Source organism: Priapulus caudatus, unplaced genomic scaffold (genome assembly GCF_000485595.1).
Source record: "Priapulus caudatus unplaced genomic scaffold, Priapulus_caudatus-5.0.1 Scaffold1117, whole genome shotgun sequence".
Lineage (NCBI taxonomy): Eukaryota > Metazoa > Priapulida > Priapulimorpha > Priapulimorphida > Priapulidae > Priapulus > Priapulus caudatus.
Window position 1 is genome coordinate 32999 of NW_014578178.1, and position 6277 is coordinate 39275.

The window sequence follows — 6277 nt, forward strand, 5'->3', positions numbered from 1 at the left end:
ATGTTACGGCGCTTGTACGGCGTTTATGGAGATGTTACGGCGCTTGTACGGCGTTTATGGAGATGTTACGGCGCTTGTCTCACAACCTTGGCGACCCCACCGCGTTCTAACCGCGTTCCAGGTCAGATCGCCGAACCTTGGCGTTTGTTTTGAACATGCTCAAAACAAACGCCGTGACTCGGCGAATTTTAAAAAAACCGCCATTTTGAAATTCAAAATGGCGGCCCTATATGTTTATGGAAAAACTGGCACCCATTTTTTTCTTAATCAGTGATATTTCTAGATGTGTTTAAACATGGGTGCCAAGAATCTACCCAAAATTTTGCTTTTTATACATAAGCCCACAGACTATCAGCCAGTTTTTCAACAATTTCTTGGTCGATCGACTAGTCGATTTCTCGAGGCTCCCGTTAATTGTGCGCCTGTATGAAGTCAGATTTCCAAATCATGAGAAGAGCGACGTTGTCGTCGTGTGATCACAGTCGATCAACCCCTTCTGCTGCTTTTTTGGGCATTTATATATTTAACTCAATAAAAATAATGAAAAGCGTAGAAACTGTGAAATGCAGAAGTAAAGCGGAAGTCGACACTGGCGACGTCTACCGCCGTACTAATTTTGTTCCGGGTTGCGTGTCGGTGACCGTTCACACGGCAAAAATGTAGTGGCTACAAAAACGACCCGGGTCGAAATGACACCGATTGTTTTCGACCCGGAACAAATTGCTCCGTGTGAATGCGGCAGTCATTAATACCCCCGTCACACCGGGGTGGCGTCCTTACTGCGCTGCTACGCCGACGGAAAATGGGCCCAGAGCGCGCCAAGGTCGCCATAAGCGTGGTATAAGCGTGGTGGAAACGCCAGACATCGTGGTGTGGTCGCCATGGTCGCCAATAAAAAATGGCGGCGTTTTTTAAAGCGATTTGTATGTTTTTTTGGTATTCAACATTATTTTAAACGTATAATCGAAATGCGTTCATAGAGTTTGGGTACCAAATGAATTATAGTTTGACTCATCAGCAAGTCGTGCCAGCTCCGGAGCAGTGGGACAAACCTTCAAGAGCGTTGCTGGAGATGTTGTTATTCTAGAGATCCCTCCTTGGCCTTTCGTTGATTTGTTGAGGTGTTCCATCGCCTGATCAACACCAATTCGTGTGAATTGAATACGGTTGCTGGTATTCACTGCAAACTCACCATTGGTGAAGCTCTGCCATAGATCTGCATCAGAGGTTTTTATGGCATCCATGCGTGCGATGAACTCTGGAATGTCTTGAGCATAATCTAGCCTGGCATATGCAAAAAAGTACTTACAAAGATGCTCAAGTGATACCAAGCAGAGGTGCCAGTTACCTTCCCGTATAGCCCACTGGAACTGTAACAGTGTCATCACCTGCCGCATGTACATCCTAGCCCATTGAAACATTGGGTCTGTTTTACGACTAGCGTCAAACTCTCGTAGCTGTTTCTCAAGATTGAAGGATTCTATATTAATTTTGAATGCCTAATGCGCTTCTGCAACGCCTGTCTTATCCCGGCATGCTTCAGTCAGCAGGTTGATCCTCAAGGAATTTCTCCATTCAGAGATCGAAGAGTGCCTGAGGAGTTAACAGGTGCGCTTCGATCGCTTTGTTGTAATGATTGCCATTTAAAATCTGTGATACAGTCACGCTACTGTACAGATCTGCTTCTTGCCATGCGTCGTCAAGACCTTAGATTATTTAAAACATTTATAAAATTATGACTTGATTAGATATATGTCTTGACTAGAAATACAAAGTTAAAAACTAAAATAGAGTACGATTGCGTTTAAAAATTTAAAAATGCGTGGTAAGATTATATATATTTTTTGATAATAATGTCGAAAACCTGTTTCTATCCATGCAAACAGAGTTCAGATGAAAAGTTGTCTTGAACGACTTGTAGCTACTACTAGCACAATTGCACCACCACAGCAACATCAACTCGCTGTCAAAAATTGCTCGCCAAGAACGCTCCATTGCTCAGCTGAAGTCAGTGTTAGCACCCTGCAACTTATATCAAACAGAGGCTGGTAGCGAGAACTCGGACTGCAGAGGCTGCATGTACAAACTCATGTCAAAGGAGATCTTCCCAGACGAAGTTCACCAAAGTATCCTAGCAACAGAGGAGAATGGCATGGAAGCTTACAAAACGTTTGTAGAGGAACGCATCATCTGGAGTCGCAATTTGTGGGACAAGATGACCAAAGTCAAGCAGAAGACATGGATGTCTGCTGCAAAAGACATTAAATTGAACACAGGGTCTGAGGTGTTGACCTTGAAGGCAACCACATCACTCTTTGCCAGACTGCTGGTTATTGCCCGGTCATCTCGAGAGCGTGTCGATCTGGAAGAAGTGATTGGGATGCATGAGTTTGTCTACACGAACAAAGTTCTCATGGCACCGGATGGATCTATTCATCCCACTACGGACAAGAGCACAGTGATAAAGCTTCTGGAAGATTTGGTGGCCAACAGCACAGTTCAAACTTCTGCACAGCCCACCGAGTTTGAAGAGGGATTGAAGACGTGTCTTGTAGTTGATGGAATGGGAGTGGTACAGGAGTTAATGGCAATCAAGAATTTCAAGACTTGCAAAGAGCTTGCAACATCCTTCGTCACACTCATTGACTCAAAGACTCGAGGATATTGTCAAGTGCGGGTTATATTTGATAACTACACCAATAAAGCATCAATACCCGCACATTGCCTTTCCGTCGCTCTCTAGTCTGTTTCTTCCTTGAACTATGTAGGATTTAGTTTTCAAGACTCAACGGGCATCAAAGACAGAAAGATGTTTCTCGCAAGCAGCAGCACAAAGGATTCGCTAACTCTCTACCTTTCCCATCAGCTTATCCGCTACAGTACCGTCAAGGTCATGACTGCAACACGGCAGGAGGTCATGACGAATTATGAATGTGAAATAATGCTCGGTGGCAGCACACAGGAAGCGGCGGACACTCTTATGATTTATCATGCTGTAGAAGTTGCGAGCAACGGGATTAATGACTACATATATTCTCAAGACACAGATGTGCTGCTTTTGGCTCTACGAAGAACGCCACTACTTTGCAACCATTCTGCGCTAATCATGGGGACCAGCGAAAGACGTCTAAAAGTCTTCCTACAGCCTATATATGACAAGCCTGGACCGGAGAAATCAGCAGCTTTGATAAACTGGCATGCTCTCACAGGCTGTGATACGACAGGACATATCCAAAGAAAGGGAAAGAAGTGATGCTTTGCAACTTTCCTGAAGGCAAACCCGGCCATCCTGATAGCACTAGCTGGTCTTGGTGAAGGAGATGAACCATCCGAAGAAGTTATACATAGCTGTGAAGAGTTTCTTTGCTTTCTTTTCTGTCTAGGTCGAGTCCACATTGGGCAAGCAAATATGCTCAGATGGTTTTTGTTCAAGCAACTCAAAGATGAACAAGGAGTTGACAAACTGCCACTGACTCAGGGAGCATGGATTCAACATATACGCCGTGCCCATGTCCAGGCTAATATCTGGCACCAGGATATGGTATTGAAACCAACTTGTCTGGATCCTCTGACCTTGGGGTGGCGAAACCTAGACTAGACAAAAAGCTACTGACAGTTCTTTCTCAGGTTGCACCAGCCCCGGTCTCAGTGCTGCAGCTCGTCAGGTGTAACTGTGAGAAATCAAAGTGTTCACGAAGGTGCTCATGCAGAGGAAACAATGTGGTCTGTAGTATGTACCAAAAAACTTTGCAAATGTGGTGGGGAAGGCGACAGCTGTACGAACATTACACCACCAATCAGTGATTGGCGAAGATCTAGAAGATGATTGAAGCAATGACAACTAGTATCTCCTGATTCATACATGTAGCATTGTCGTACCTTTAAAAAAAAAATATCCATCTTCAACTTATAAATTGAATTTTATATTGAATTACATCTTCTACATTATTTCTCTTAAGTGTTTTGGAGAATGGTAAAGAGTGTTCCAATCATAAATACGTTGTTATTATTGGAATCCTCATATGCCAACTGAAAACATATGGTTAGACACCAAAAACACTTCCAAATGTCGCAGTTGTACAAAAGTATGGCAATTTTACGTAGAAAAAGCCTGAAAATATGGTGGCCATTACGCTTGGATTTTGCCTAATAGAGTATTTCGAGGTGCTCAAATTTTTGTTCCAATAAATTCTTTGATCCATTTATATGAGTTTAAATAAATATAGAATAAACATTGTATGACATTTGAATCGAATAAGTTATGGTTAATTGGCAATTATTAAAACAAGAAGATTTCGTAATGGCCATTTAGAGAATTCAAATTGAGGCTCGAAATGTTAAGGTAAAAAGCTGGCAGCTGCAATTTTTTCTTAATAGTGAAGTGTTCTAGATGTGTTTAGCATGAGTGCCAGAATCTACCCAAAAATATACCTTAAGCCCACAGACTAGTAGCGGTAAGTAGCGTAAGTTAGGTCAAACTATTAGTACTCACTAGCGTAGTAGTCATGGTCGGACCACACGACGCCATTTAAGACAGCAAGTTCACACGAAGTTCCCGATGCTGCGTGTTACTCTGCTACTGTGGCAACTGTCTCGTGTGTGCTGCAGCTCCCAGCTGTACGAGTTCTGCTGTATATGCTCGAATCGTCAGTGTACAAGCCGACGCTGTCTTCTTCTAGGTTCCCCAAGAGATACGGAAAGGTGAAAACAAAAACATTCCTTTTTGTCGAAAATCCATCGGTGAAAAAGTTGGGCAATCTTCGTTGATGACATGTAGTACCCAGTGGCAGTGTTGTTTGTGCACGCACGGGCGTCCGTGCGTGCTACTTCAGCTACTTGTGGTTGCCGATAGTGCATCTTAACGCCATTTACAGCAAGTTATGCCGACAATAATAGGCGCGAAATAGAGTATGAGAAACATTAATCTTTGATAGTAGATATCATTAGTGTTCTTTACCATCTATCTTTTATTGAGACGGTCCAATAAGTGACCTGTGCACTGTATGCTACTGTGACCACTGTCTGCGCACTGACAGCGCCTGCAGCTGCTTACATACTAGTAGTATCTTACATAAAGAACAGTCCGATTATAAATCATTGTTAGATTCTTTGTACACCTTGAATGAAGATTTGCTACAGCTATTGGCATAAAAATATTATCTATTACATTGCTAATATAATATATAATAATATATAGTTAACCATGGTTATCTATATTATTGTCATGTATCAGACCGCGAGCGGTTTATGCTTCCTAAAATGGCGACGGGCGGCTCCACATTGCGTAATAACGTCCATTGCACGTGATTTCGCATGAGGTGGTCGTATCTTCTGCCTCCGGGCTGCGCGACAATATCTGACGAGTGCGGGAAATATCTGAGATAGCCCGCCCACCCCGACCCGACAATGACAGCTCGTCTGTGTTACGATAGGTTGTTGGTAACACTAAACTACCAAGTTCTGTACAGACGTAGCGAAGGAGCAGTGTACGGGAGGGGGAGGGGCGAGCGAGAGGAATTTTCTAGAGTATAGCTAGTAGGTGGATAGGGAGAAGCTAGTGAAGAATGAGGAAGAGAGAAGCGTGATGGAGAAGGGAGGGGGAGGGGGAGGCCGAGGTGGGAGGAGGAGTGGGGACAAGCTGGTGGAAAAGGAGGCAGGGGAGAGATCTGGCGTGGAGAAGGGGTAGGATGAAGCTGGTGAGAAGAGGAAGGGGAAAGGAGGAGACAGAGGCTGGTGGAGGAGGAGGGAGAAGAAGGGAGAAGCTGGTGCGAGGGGCGAGAAAGCTGGTGAAAGAGGAAGGAAAGGAATAGGAGAAGGACGCTGGTGGAGAACGGACCGGGGAGAAGGGAGAATGCTGGTGAAAAGCAGGCAGGCGAGAAGCCTGGGTGGATCAGAGGTGAGAAAGGGAAAGGGAGAAGTGCGCTGAAGAAGAAAGAAGGGGAGAAGTAGAAGTGGTGGACGAAGAGCGAGGGGGAGCGCTCGTGGAGACAGGAGGAGGTGGAGAAGGAGCAGCTGTGAGAAGAGAGGGAGAACGGTGCGAGGAGGGAGAAGCGTAGAGAAGGAGGGAGAAGAAAGAAGGAGGCAGAGGTGGAAAAGGAGCTATGTCGGAGAGAGGAGGGGGAGAAGAGAAGGTGGTGAGAAAGGAGGGCAGACTGGTGAAGAAGAGGAAGGGAGAAGAGGGGAGAAGGGAGCTGGAGAAGAGGGAGAAGGAGAGAAGCTGTGGACAGGAGGGGAAAACTGTGAGGAGGAGGGAAAAGCTGGTGTAGAATATGAGGAG